At 40.1% G+C, this 14,325-nt stretch overlaps 1 long non-coding RNA gene across 1 annotated transcript; it reads left to right on the plus strand.

The window, feature by feature from the left end:
- The first annotated feature begins 2,031 nt into the window (after positions 1–2,031).
- On the plus strand, positions 2,032–13,688 carry LOC147630655 (uncharacterized). The gene is made up of 5 exons (XR_015267681.1): positions 2,032–2,541; positions 11,769–11,956; positions 12,040–12,430; positions 12,527–12,901; positions 13,140–13,688. It is a non-coding gene; the product is annotated as an uncharacterized LOC147630655 (long non-coding RNA).
- Positions 13,689–14,325: the final 637 nt, after the last annotated feature.

A 14,325-nucleotide genomic window follows, 5' to 3' on the forward strand; every position in this document is an offset into this window, starting at 1 on the left:
AGCCATCTACTGCTCATAAGGGCGAGTGGAAGAAAGCCAAGAAGGAGCTCTTAGAAGGAGTAGTGAACCACCAACAAAGAGAAGCGCCGGCGAATACAAATGGAGTGATATGGATCATCGCACTTTGGATCTGGAGGTCGTGCATCATGGGAGGCCGAGTTTGTATTATGTATAGTGCAACTTCATGTCTTTTCTTTGTATTCTCTCTATTTGAGTTGTGTTATAATGTTTGTCTTGTGATGTAGTGTGACATTGTGGGTAGAGATCCTACCCTAGCAGAGACTGGCCCTACCATCATCGCCACAGTAGAGGAGATATATGGGATTACCTTCACGATGAAGGGATCATCTCCGACGAATAATACAATCGAGCAAGGAGAACACCAATGTGCAGGTAATACTTTTTATTTTTATTTACAAAACATGTTTCAACCTTTATAATTCTTTCTATTTTTATTTATATATATCTTCACTTTGTGTAGGCACAAGGTGGACAAAAAGGAGAACAAGATGACTCGGAGAGTGATGACTTCTCTGAGTAGTCATCCGCCTATAGTTTTTCTTCATGTATAGTTTTGGTTTATGCAACTATGTTTCTTTTTCAAGCCTCATATCATGTATGGACAGCTTCTTGGATATAAGATGAAAATTTTCATCTTCTTTATGTATCTATTTTTTATTCAAGCCTTATGTGGCTACGATCATGTATGGATAAATTTTTGGATATAAAATGTAATTTCTCATCTTCTTTAATCAATATTCGAAGTGTGTTCACAAATCTTTTTGTGCATATCTATCTTTAATTTAAGTTTTTATGTTGATATCTTTGCTGATCTTGATTCGTCTATGTACAAGTAAGCAAAACCTTAAACCAAAGAGCCTGTGCAAAAATGCAGCTGTACATTTGCATAGGCAGCTCTTTAGAAAATTTTTTAAATTTCAGAGCGCGTCTATATGTGCATCTATAATGGAGGCTATAAGTGGGTCTATACGTGTGTCTATAATGGAGTCTATAAGCGCGTCTATATGCGCGTCTATAAGTGCATCTATACTGATATAGACACGCTTATAGACATGCATATAGACGCGCTTATAGACACCAGTTGGTAGATGCGATTTTAGGCACGCTTATAAATACGCTCGTAAATTTTAAACCACATCAAAACGCGTCTATAAACGCGCCTACGGTCGCTTTTCCTTGTAGTGATTCATGGGAAGCCCTTGCACCATAGAAAGACTGTAGGAACTAATCACAATCATGGGACTTTTCCCAACCGCACTCGGGAGCATAAAATAGCTCAATCGAGAAGCTAATCTTCCATAACCTAGGTCACAATTGCATCGGCAAGGTGTGTCTCTCACCTCGTCTCAATACTTGTGCTTGGGTTCTCATAGGAGACGATGTTGCCATGCAGCCACACTCCAAAGCTCCACTCCAACACCGCCATCACACTCCAAAGGAAGCTCGACCCTCCTCCCACTCAATCTTCCTCTCCTTTCACATGCACTCACACATACACAGTGAGCGTGTAATAGCTCTAATTGAATTAGGAAAGCAAAGCAAGACACACAAGAGACCAAGAGAGTAGAGAAGAACAACATTGCATAAGACAATGAATGGTGAGAATACAAAGTGACCCTTATCTTGGCCCCCCATCGTCCTTGGCTGGACATACTTGAAATATAGGTCTATGGCTTTCCAATCCCGTGGCATGCCTTTCATAGACAAGCGGTGATCGCACACGTAAAATATATACTATTAGCATTTTTAATCTCAATGGCGGCCAAATGAAGTGATGGTTACGAATGGATGGCGTTGCCATTGGAGAGCTGTCCAGTAAGGGTTAACATACATTATAGAAAGAGAGAGAAAGGCAAAGAGAACGAGTTAGAGAGAGTCAGGGTAAAAATTAGGGGCTAATATTAGCCCAAAGGTGAATTTAAAGCATATTGCAAAAAAAGAGGCTATTTTTTAAAATTGAATATAAATAATAACAGCCCAAAATTTCCTACTCTAGAGATAACCTAATTGCTCGTAAGCTGTGAACCTCCTCCTTCTTTTCCTCATCTAAAAACTTTCACCCAGGGTAGGAGAGGGGGAACTTGGAAAGGTATTGCCACTTGCTGGTTACTCGCCTACCAACTGCCTGCTTCCCGCCCTCCCACACATTGTTTCCGCCCCTGCATGCCTTGGTTGGCTACCCCAAAATGCTAATCAGATGAGCATTTCACTGCTATTTTAAGCCCCTATGAACCACCTCATATAGCCTGTAACGCTTCCCCTTATCCTCTATTGGAAGGAGAAAGGGGCCTTGGAAACACGGGCTGACACGACTGTGAGCAGAAGCTGCAGAGAAATGGACACCGCATAGGACACCATAAACAAGAGAACAACAACATGGGCATGAAAGTACAATAGCACAAAAGTGAAGGCCAGATCCAACTGTGGAGCTTCGAGGAGTCTGTTGCTGCTCCTTGTTCGCGCAGAGCCTCTCCGTTTAGTGATACCCTTTTTCACAGACTACAAAGCGTCTTGCATCAGGTTGGGTTATATTGTATTTCTTAATTACCTTTAATGTTTTCTGCACACATGCACATCTTCCTAATTTACACAATACACAGAATTAGAGACTCACTCATAGATGCAAAGGATTCCTTTATTTTATTTCCTCGAATCCTCACCAAATCTTATAGAGAAAACCTAAAAAATTTGGGGTTTTCCGGTCTGTATGCGTGCCTACAAAAATTGGGTTGCAGTCCAAAAATTAGGGTTTCCCGACCTACATGAGTGCTTAAGAATCTCTCTTTATATCATGAACAATGGTTTCTGAGGACTTGAGGCTAGATGGTGTGATGGCACTTCTTCTTTGTGGTTGGGCCGATGAGAGATGGCTGAAAATTCTTCATGGCCAGAGTATGAGATTTGGACCGAGCTTCCTCTCTTGGTTCAGGAGCAAGACATTGGGGATTTTCAAAATTGAGGTTTTCATCTCCATCAAAGATCACCACCTCATTTGCAATCAAGTAGGAGGAAAGAGCCAAATATATCCTTTGGCTTTGTTGCGAGCTCTCCCCTGCATGTTCTCCAAACAAGGCTTTCTTCTTGACTTCCATCACATGTTGCTCATTGGGATATTGTTGGGCAATCGTGGTAATTCTCCTCTTCAAGAGCGAGAAGTTTTAGTGCCTTTTTTTCAACGATAGGGTCTTGATCTTGAGCAAACATCTTGCCTTTAAGTAGATGAAGAGCTTGGTCTCCATGAAGGGCTAGGCATCATTCTTAACAACACTAATAAATAATGATTAACGAGAGAGGACCATCTTCCAACACAGCATGAAGGAAGCCTCAACTCTAATACCAATGAAACCCGGGTAGGAAAATCTTGGAACCAATCTTTGATTAATGTAATCAAAGAAATATCATTAAGCCATACCACCATTTATAACACCATGAAAGCTGAAATTAAAGTAGGCGACACTAGGGCTAGAATGGGCTGACACATTAGCAAGGAGTTCTTGCAAGTAAAAGCATTCAAGGCCTCAATAGCCATAATCCCAAGTACACACAATGTTATGAAAACATATCAAACATGAGTGTTTGTTCATGAAGTTATCACAAGAGTTTCTCCTCAAGGGTATGCCAACTCCTAACTAGGACACTCTTGGTTCTTCAAATGATTTTCAAGGATCCTTAGCCTAGCAAACCCTTCTCCTAACCCCAACGTTTCCCTTGTTCTCTCCACATGATCCAAACTCCATTCCACCAGTCTATTGTGGGAACAATGAAGCATTCACTCTGGATGTAGGGTTTGAACTTTGCAGCCAGGGATGTAGGGAAACACAACATGTGTAGGTTTCATGGCTTGTCTGCAAGGGCTTGAGGTGCACTGATTTGGTGTTTTTTTTTGTCTTGTTCCCACGGTCATATGCTGGAGGCACATTAGCTTGAGTTGAGCTAGTTTTGTCATGTGCAAGACATGCACTGGCTTAGCTTAGAGCTAATTCTGAGGAGAGTAACCAAATAAAGACAGATCAAGACCACAGATTAGAAGTGTGTGTTTCCTCGTGGATGTTTTGGTGTTTCTGTCGACCAAGTATATGAAAGCATAGAACCTGTCGTCGCGGTGGCGGTGGCAGCTGAAGCACATGAAGGGGTTTACTGTCCTGAACTTGGCCGACCAGCAATCAGCGGGGGCCAGTCCATGGGGACTTTTCCAATCTATAAAAGGAAGATTTGCTCATCAATGTGGACCATTCAATCCAGCAATGGGCTGGGTCTAGACTTAGGCTTAGAATTAGGGTTTTATTCCTTTTCATGGAGACTGATGTACCTTTTTGTATTGTACTTTATGATATATTGAATACTCAGCTATGTCTCTTGCTAAGGTTGATTGGCATGGTGGATCATAGGCAATCTTGCCAAGGGTCCTTATGGCCAGGCAACATTGGTGGTATGGGACGCTAGGGTTGCCATGGACATAGTGGATCACAGGTAGTCTTGTCAAGGGTCCTTGGGGCCAAGCAACACTAGTGGTATGGGACGTGAGGGTTGATTGGCATGGACTACTAGGAGTGGAACCTTGGCTTGGGGGAGGTTTAGGACGTGAACCTATGGTTGAGTGGTGAGCTAAGCTTGCTTGCATCTCTTTTATTTGGTTTCTCTAATCTTGTTTATGTATGTGTATTTGGTGATCCTCCTTCAAAAAATGTTTATAGGAAACTCTTGTTACCTAAGGTAGCATCAATCAGCCCCCGAGATATAGAGTGTAGACAGGTTAGAGTATGTAACACGTTTGGTATGTGACAGGCCTTTCTTTGGAGCGTCTACTTCTTTTATGGTAGGGAAAATAAAGGTTACAAGTGCTGGTTGCATTGAATTTTCTCAATGCACACTCAAGCAATTCAATTAGGCTTAAAGGCTTGTGAATACTGACTGAGAACTCGATCAAGATATTGGACTATTCTACAAGGTTGAGAAGATGTTATAGGACTACCTTGCAAATTGTTGTTGCTTTTAAACAAGTCTCCTAGGAAAGATATTGGACTGCTCTACAAGGTTGAGAAGATGTTATAGGACTACCTTGCAAATTGTTGTTGCTTTTAAACAAGTCTCCTAGGAAAGATATTTATTAACTGAAGTAGGCTCTTTGTCTCGAATGGTACAAGACATCAATGCATAGTTTACCTCTAAATGCTTCTCTGATTGACTTTTGTAACAAACTATGTGTGATATTCTAGGTCCATCCTTCATGGTCCAGTCAGAGGGATACTTCATCACACCAGACTCTCAAATGGTATCCAAAAACCACTTTGGTACCCGAAAAGAGCGCAAAGCCGCTTGCCTGTGTTGTGGCAAATCTCCATTCTCAGGATCAACCTCTCCTATTGACTAAAGCTGATTCCATTGGAACAATTTCCCGGGACTCATCCTCATACTCATCTGGCTCTCTAAGAAGCGATGGCTCATCAACAGTGGAAGCTGGAACATGCTCATCACTCTGCTCTCGGTCATATAATGTGTAGCCTTTGGAAAGAGAGTCATATCCCATAAAAAAAAGCTTCTCGAACTTGAAAACAAGGTTTCCTCTCTTCTTCTTTGGAATGTGAACACAATCATCACTCCCAAAAACACGAAAACCTCCGCCGTGTGGACGGTTTAAAAACCGCTCTTCTTGGTCCAAGACCATCTCAAGCTCCTCCCAAGTAATGGTGCTGAGCCTCTCACTGGTGATCAAAGAGGAATAGAAAGCTAAGTATTGAGAGGACAGATGAGATGGCAGGGTGATGGCCATGTCCTCTAATGATATCTCCTTCCTAGTCTGAAGAACCTCCTACTGAAGAGCATGGAGTTTGTTAATGTGCTCCCGCATCGTCAAAGGCTTTGCAGGATTCATCAGTCACATTTGCACTTCCAAGGAAACTCTCTTCATGGGTGATACCCGATTGTACAGAGAGGCTGAGTGCTACCAAATCCCTTGAGCCAATGTCATTTGTTTGATATGATTGATCACTTGGGGTGTGCGGTTGAGGAAGATGAAAGAGCACACATGGGCATTGACACGATCCCACAACTGTGCCTAGGCCTTCCGCTCTTTCTTGACTGACAGTGAAGTGTCCAATTAAGGAAGATGAAAGAGCACACACGAGCATCAACATGATCCCACAACTGTGCGTGGGCCTCCTCCTCTTTCTTGATTGACAATGAAGTGTCCTCCTCCTGATTTGGCCTTGAAACTCCAACTGTGACGAAGTTAGCCAAATCATAAGTCTCCAAAACAGACTCAATCATTACCTTCCAAATGCCATAGTTGTTTCCATCCAACTATTGGTGGTATGGGAATGTCGGGAGGGTGGGGATCTTCAGAGGTTTATCTGCCATCCCCAGAAAATCAGAGGCACTCCAAGGTGGGTGGTGGTAGCGAAAGATGAGGTGATGCAGGCTCTGGTGACAAGGGTGTTGCTGTCCTTGAGGTGGTAGATGAAGAGCAAAGAGGGCTGCCATCCTGAGTGGTGGGGGTGGTGCAAGCTCTGATGACAAGGGTGCTGCAAGACCTGAAGGCTGTAGGCTTTGGTGACAAGGGTGCTGCGTACTTGAAGAGTGCAAGCTCTGGTGACAAGGGTGTTGCATACATGAAGGGTACAAGCTCTGGAGTGCTCTATGTATAGCAGAGGGGGTTGTTGTCCCATGAGCTATGGAGAAAATGCTGATGATATGCTGATGTAAACTCTCATGTAAACGCTTATGTAATCCCTGATGTGAGCGCTGATGATATACTGATGTAAGCCTTGATGTAAGCGTTGATGATAGGCTGATGTAAACTTTGATGTAAGCGCTGAAGATAGCCTAATGTAAACCCTGATGTAAGCGCTGAAGACAGACTGATGTAAAGGATGATCTAAGCCTTGATGTAAGCGCTGATGATGTGATGATGAAGTGATGATGAAGTGATGATGTAAAACGTTGATGTTAGCATTGAATGTAGCAAAAAGGGATGCTGTCCCATGGTGTGGCTTGTAGCAGATAGTGGGGTGCTATCTCGTGATGTGGCTAAAAGAGAAAATGCTCATGTGCTAAATGTCAGGCAAGGATGAGGAATCAATGTTGTGTAGAGCCCGACAGAAGCAATAGAGCAGCACCAACATATGGTATCGGATATGTGCAATGAAGTGGTACCCTCAGGTGAATGACGAGCAATGCTACATATACCAAGGGGGAGTTCTGCTTGGCCAGCCTAAAGGCTATCGGCCTGCAGCAAAGATAAAAATCCCCAAATAAAACTAAAAATACCCAGAAAAATCCCCTTTTTAGGGTTGGGAAATATAATGTTTTCACACACCTTCTACCCGCTTCTCCACATCTTGTTCGGCCTGATCACTCTCCAGTCAGCACCAAATATAGCATCCTCGCAAGCTCTCACCGTCTCCAAAGCTTCAAGAAACCTTGATCTTTGATACCATGTTGGAATGTGCAAAGGAAATGAGACTAAAAACTGAGCAGAAAACACAGAAATGCTGGAGAAGCGATGTGTGCTGAAAAATATGGTATATACACACTATATTCGATAAAATTTGTTGGGGCGGGCATGGTGCCCCTATATATATGGGCTAGGGCAGCCAGTCGGCCTGTATAAGCAGGGCTGATTGCCCCAGATGGGCCCCTATAATACTTTTTCTCATTGTGCATCAAATCTTGTTCACTCAGATGTTAAATGTTATTGTTATTGTCTCATATTTGAACATTAAACAAACAGTATGGTTAGATGTGTCTTTTTTCAAGCAGGATTATTTATCTTCTAGCATTTCTAGATTATAATGCTGCCTAAGGGGAAAAGAATTTCTTCTCTGAAATGCAAGAAATCCACATTTTTTTAGTAGAGGATACTACTTGTGTTGCTCATGAGGGCACTCGGAGGAGGGCAGCTGCTCATTTAAGCAAGGAACACAACCCTCTCAACCAGCTATGGCCCTTGTTTCAACATCATTAATTTCCCAGTTAGAGGAAAATGGTATGCAAATTAAAGGTGGCTTACAATCATCTTTGATGGGTAACACTCTGAGGTCTTCCCATATGGATACATCAGCAAACACTCAAGGTTCTACCTCAAAAGACAATAAGAGGAAGAGAGGCCCGTGGTACATTGGTAGCGTGTTTCAAGTTGATTGGGTGGCAAATTTCCCTTTCATCCAGCCTTTAAGGTCCAAGAATGAGGAGCTACAAAGATTTGCTACTTGCATACCATGTAGTTGGAAGTTGGGCCATGAAGTCAAGCTACAACTAAAGCTAGATACCATAGAGAAGCACATAGGGAAGGTGCATGAAAAAAAGATGGTTGATGGAAAGATCGAAACTATGGTGAGATGGAAGTCCAAAGATGAATGTTTAAAAAGCTTTTCTGATGGGATAAGTCAAGGAATGAAGTTGAAGAAAAACATTGATACAAGGTGGATCTCACTTATTGGTCCTGTTGAGCGTTTACATGAAGAATATAAGGCAAATATTGGTGTGGTGCATAAAGAAGGGCAAGGGAAGAGGAAAGACCTCACAATTTCTAGACATCCTAAATGATGTAGAAACTCTCCTTTTCTTGGGAGGCCTGATTCCATTGTTTGCGAGAGATGAATCACTTGATTAAGATTTGTCAACAAAGGGAGTGCTATATCATGGAGTATGCAGCTGAAAGAAAGATGGCATGTCTACACTTTGTATGGGGAAAATTCCAGCTTCAGAGCGAGAAACAATTCGATGAATGGAAAGCTCTTTTGGATGTTGGTTCATAAAAAAGCTACCTGAAGTACAATGCGAAAGGCTTCCTTTGCATTGAAGTCAAAGAAAAGTTGATTCAAGTGCCCGTTAGGAGAAAAGTGAAGGAAGTTTACATTAATGAAAAGGTTAAAGAATGGACCTTTCCAAGTTTGGTTAGCTTTGTGAAGAAAGAACTTGTTTCCATATGCCACACTTTGACTGCTGAGATTAGGGAGATATTTCCAAGGGAGGATTTCCTTGAAACCATGGCCATTGTACATCCTTTGTATTGGAATAATACAGAGCATAAGAAGGATTTGTTCTTGGACTTGAAGGGAAAAGTAGAGCTACTTTCTAATCACTTTGGGAAAAGCATGGATCTCCAAAATCAAGTTTTGGTGGAGCTAATCAGCCCCAAAGAGTTGATAAATCAATCAAGTGTATTTGGGCAAACTATGTGGGAGCAATACAGTCAAGTAGAGGAGCCTTCAAAGCCAGGGGAAACGGCTAGATTGTGGACAAAGCTGGACCAAAGTGTGTACTTGAAGGAGCGTATGTCAGAATATTTCAAGCTCGCTGATTTATGCCAAACAATGATACTAGGATCCATTGAGGATGAGCGCTTGTTTAGTAGCTTGACCTTCCCGAAAAACTTTCTCCGAAATAGACTTAATAAAAACTTGGATACATGTCTACGATTGTTTGCAGCAAAGCCTAGCTTTGAGACATTTCCATATGATAAAGCATATGCAATATAGGAATCCCAATGAAATAGGAGGGGTGAACAGTGAACACACATCACGAGTAGTTGAGAAAGGACTAATGGTTGATTTGGATAGCTTTCAAATTTATATATTTGACATGGTAATGCTTATTCTTTGAAAGTATGATAGTTTTTACTTGAAAGGTTACGGCTTTCATTTTTTTTCATGCATGGGCTTAGCATAGAGGGTTTTCTTAATATCCTAACAATGCTTTTGTTTTGTGAAATTTTGCAACCATAACTATGAAATGCAGCCAAGGTAAACACAGTGAATGCTTCATTTTGGGGATGTTTTATGGAGGTACAACTGTGTGTGTGTGTGTGTGTGTTCACGTGTGCATACATGATATATATATATATATATATATTCTTTTATAAATGTTCCTTTTTATACTTCTACATGTTATGTGATGGACTGCATATAATGCTAAAACTTGTTATTGGGGGAATTGCAGGTTTTGTGCAGGGGCTTCATTTTGTCTTTTTTTTTTTTGGAAAAATATTAACATTTATAAGAAGTATGTTGTGAGAATTGTTGATGCAAATTAGAATGCATATATATCATGATAATGTAAAGCAATAGGTATACCATATACTAGAAATAGACCCTATTTGACCCTAGTTGATGATGTGGCTTGTTTGCATCGGCTATATAAGTGTTTGACAAGCATCCAAATCAAAAGTCTCATCTTTTGGAATGGTGCAAGATATGTTGATTATAGCTATGCTTATAAAGTATTCAAGATCTTTGGAAAATTGAAGGTTGTAACCATGTATATTTTTATGTTAATCTATAGCTTGAAAGCATGGTAGTATGGGTGTGAATGCATTATGGAATGGAAAGCTGATAGATGCTTGAAAATGCACTGGTTTGGCAATGCCTTGGTTGAAATGTATGCCTTTTTTGGCTTTCTTGCCAAGGAAAATGCAACATATATTGTTTTGAACATTTATATCTTATAGATGTTTTCTTTTAGCATGAAAGCATTAGGTAAGGCATGTTGATTTTATGAGATGTGACTCTTGCTAATAGAACACATGCTTATCAACAAAGTAGTGGTGTTATGGATTACTTGTAATGGTGAGTAATTTGACACACCACCAATTAAAACTCATGGAATGCATGGAGAGTTGAGTGAGGAAGCTCTCAAGTGTTTTGAAAATGTGCTATCAAATGGTATTATGGTTGATGTTTATTCAAAGTGTGGATCGCTTGTTGTAGCATTGACATGCAATTTGTGGGCATGCTTTTTTTCATACATATTTGAAATTTGGAAAATTTGGGAGTGAAGGGTAGTGGTGGAGAAATATATATAGAGATTGGGAAAAAGGGTATATACCTTGTAATTGGAATTGTATTTTTGTTGAACAATAGCTGCATGAATGGCACTAATAGTAGAACATGCCCAAGTTGGGAAATGTGTTTTTTTTGGATGATAGAATGGGAAATTCTTTATGCACTTAATATTGTTCTTGGGACTGGTTAGAGTAGAAACGTTTTGATAAACTAACACCTGCAAGTGGCTGTCCAGCAAATCAGTCCGTCGTCCTCTTGCTTCTCTTCCTGAACAGTCTCGTCGTACGGTCCACCAATCAGCAACACAACAGTCTCCCTCTTGCTCACACGAATCCCAAGAACTATCTAGAGCCTAGGCTCTGATACCATGTTGGAATACGCTGCGTATTCTGACATGATCGTAGCCACATAAGGCTTGAATAAAAATATAAATACATAAAGAAGATGAAAAATTTCATCTTATATCTAAGAAGTTGTGCATACAAGCCACATGAGGCTTGAAAAAGAAACATAGTTGCATAAACCAAAACTATACATGAAGAAAAACTAGCGGGCCACTACTCGGAGGAGTCATTACTCTCCGAGTCATCTTGTCCACCTTGTGTCTACACAAAGTGAAGATATATATAATTAAAAATAGAAAGTATTATAAAGGTCAAAACATGTTTTGTAAATAAAAATAAAAAGTATTACTTGCATTCGTGTTCTCTTTACCATTTTAGCGTCTAAAAGCTCGTCTATTTTGGCATCTAAAAGCGTATCTAAAATCACGTTTGAAAGCGCGTCTATCAACGAGTCTATAAACACATCTAGTGCAGAATAGATGCATTGATAGACGCATTGATAGATGCATCTATAAACGCGAAATAGAAAAGTATTTACACAAATATAGAAAGATGAAAAATAGAATAGTATTTACACAAATATAGAAAGATGAAAAATATTTTTTCTTGTTTGAATATGCAGGATGTCTTCATCAATCAGTTCTTCTAGCGACGATGAGTGAGTTCCTTCGTGTTCAAAATCGGGATCGTTGGCTGCAACAAAAAATAAAATGTATGTGTGATCGTTGTCGAGGATGTATGCGTCGACAACGTAGCATTACGATGAATCACATTTCAATGTATGAAAAATGGGAACCGACGGGGTCAATGGTAAGTATACTTTGCTTATATTGTAAGAATTTGATTAAGAATTAGTATTCAATGGAGACTCACATTGAAATACTCCTGTGTAGGATAATGCGTCGCACTCTTCTATGTTAACTCATAGGTGGCGTCAAGAGGCCAAGCGTCGTAGATAAATGGTAGAGACTTCACAAAACATAGAAGTGGTGGAGGATTGGAATAATGGAGATACAAGCTCACCACCCTTTCCTCATGAGATGGTGGAGGAGGAGGTTTTAGAAGATATGGTACATGCTCTATTTTCCAATGAGCGTAGTGAAAATGAAAAAGCCATGGAAAATGATCACCTTTAAAATGCGGCTTCGATCCCACCTTTATAATGCGGCTTCGATCCCACTTTTTGAGGGATGCACATATTCCGTTCTACGCGCTTCTCTCGAGTTTCTCAACTTGCAAAGCAATCTATGGATGGAGCAATGCAAGTTTGAATGCACTTCTCAAGTGAGTTTTCTACTTTCATAAATTGTCTACGTCCATTATAGATATATAAGAAGAAATTATTTTTTATATTAATGAATTTGATTATTTTGTCGATAGGCTTTTGTTGAAGATGCTTCCAAAGGAGAATAGATTGCCAACCTCAAGAGACCAAGCAAGGCGTTTTGTGACATCTCTTGGAGGCTTGGATTATACTCGCATCCATGCATGTATCAATGATTGTGACATCTTATGGAGGCTTGGATTATACTCGCATCCATGCCATGAGAGGGACCAAATGGGAAGACAATTCTACCTCGAGCACCTTAGATATTGATAAAGAAGGAGGAGAAGTTGGTTAAAGATGCCATTATTACATTCCATACTCCAACGGGGTGCATGAGGTGTTTAAAAGGTGCCTTCACAAAGACAAAGAAGAGAGGTGTTGAGAAATTATATGGCTTGAAGTCTCACGATTAGCACAAGATACTTCAAGTAAGTGAAACATTGAAGTTGTACATATTTAACTTGTTCAATCATAATGTATCTAGTCATGGTGTATACATGTTTATACTTTATTCTTCCTACAAGCATTTTCAATTGTGCATCCTACGAAGTGCGAGAGACGATTTATAAGATGGGAGAGCTTGTGAGGTTTGTACCCTAAACCCTCATAGCTAATTTTTTACATGCGTTTTTCTCAAAATGATTTGTTTATTGTTTCGCATTGTAGATATACGACCTCAAAGGAAATCGATCCATGTACACTTGACTATGCAAGGGTCATGGCAGTGGAGGTGGTTTGTTTGGTGGAGGAGACATTCCCATAGTCAATTCTCACAAGCCAACTACATCTTATGGTTCATTTAATTGATTAGATTCCTATATGTGGCATTGTGCATGCTGCTCGATCGATGTTTTTTCTTGAGCGTTTCATGAAGATCTTGAAGGATTTTGTAAGGCAAAATGCAAAGCCAGAAGGTAGTATGGTTGAGGGTTGGTTAGTACAAGAATCACTTATTTATATCTCACAATACCTTACCGAAGTGAATCTATCTCTTCCTTGTCTATGGAGCAATAAAGAAGACTTGAGGATGACCTCTCATGTTCCTCAAAGAAAGGAAAAGACCAAAGTCATGGATACAGAGATACATTGTAAGCTTAATACCTTTTGTACGCTTAATGGTGATGTGATGAGAAGATGGGTGGCAAAGTATAAGGATTGATGAGAAGAGGAACATCCAAGATTGTGGGGTAATTGCAAGCTTTGAGGGAGCCAATGGAGCCATGGATGATTATTGTGGATTGATCCAAAATATCATTAAGCTTGATTTACTTATTTTTTCTCTCTTTCCTTGCAAATATGCTTTACCAAACAATCATGTATATTATCAAAATCTTGTGCACATAGTTCAGCAAAACTCACGTCTATATTCTCATCTATATTCGTGTCTAGTTTCAAAAGAACTAGACGCGATTATAGAGGCCCACGTACCTTGCGCGTATAAGAGTCTAGTTTCAAAAAGGAACTCGATGCGTTTATAGACGCGAGTAAAGACATGATTATAGATGCTCCCGTCTATGTAGCAGCGCGTCTATGCTTGCTTTATGTTGTGAGTTGGTCAATTCGAGAGAAATAGAGAGCATAAGATTGTTGTGGAGCGTCCTTGGTTTCTTTATGTAGAGTTTCTTAAACATAAAATGGTTTAGGAGTGAATGTATAGACATTTTCTTCTTCTTCTTAGATGAAAAGGCTTGACTTGGGAGTGGAGAGTTTGGATCTTTAGGAGTAATTGAATTATTCAAAATAATATGGATTGCTCTTGCACATCCAAAACTCATGAGATTCAAGAGTTTGTCAAATTAAGAAAATTTCTCAAATTTAAGAATCTAGAAGTATAGAATATGTTAAAAATTTG

The sequence above is a fragment of the Cibotium barometz genome, chromosome 16 (assembly GCF_041138505.1).
Source record: "Cibotium barometz isolate CiBa-2024 chromosome 16, ASM4113850v1, whole genome shotgun sequence".
Classification (NCBI taxonomy): domain Eukaryota; kingdom Viridiplantae; phylum Streptophyta; class Polypodiopsida; order Cyatheales; family Cibotiaceae; genus Cibotium; species Cibotium barometz.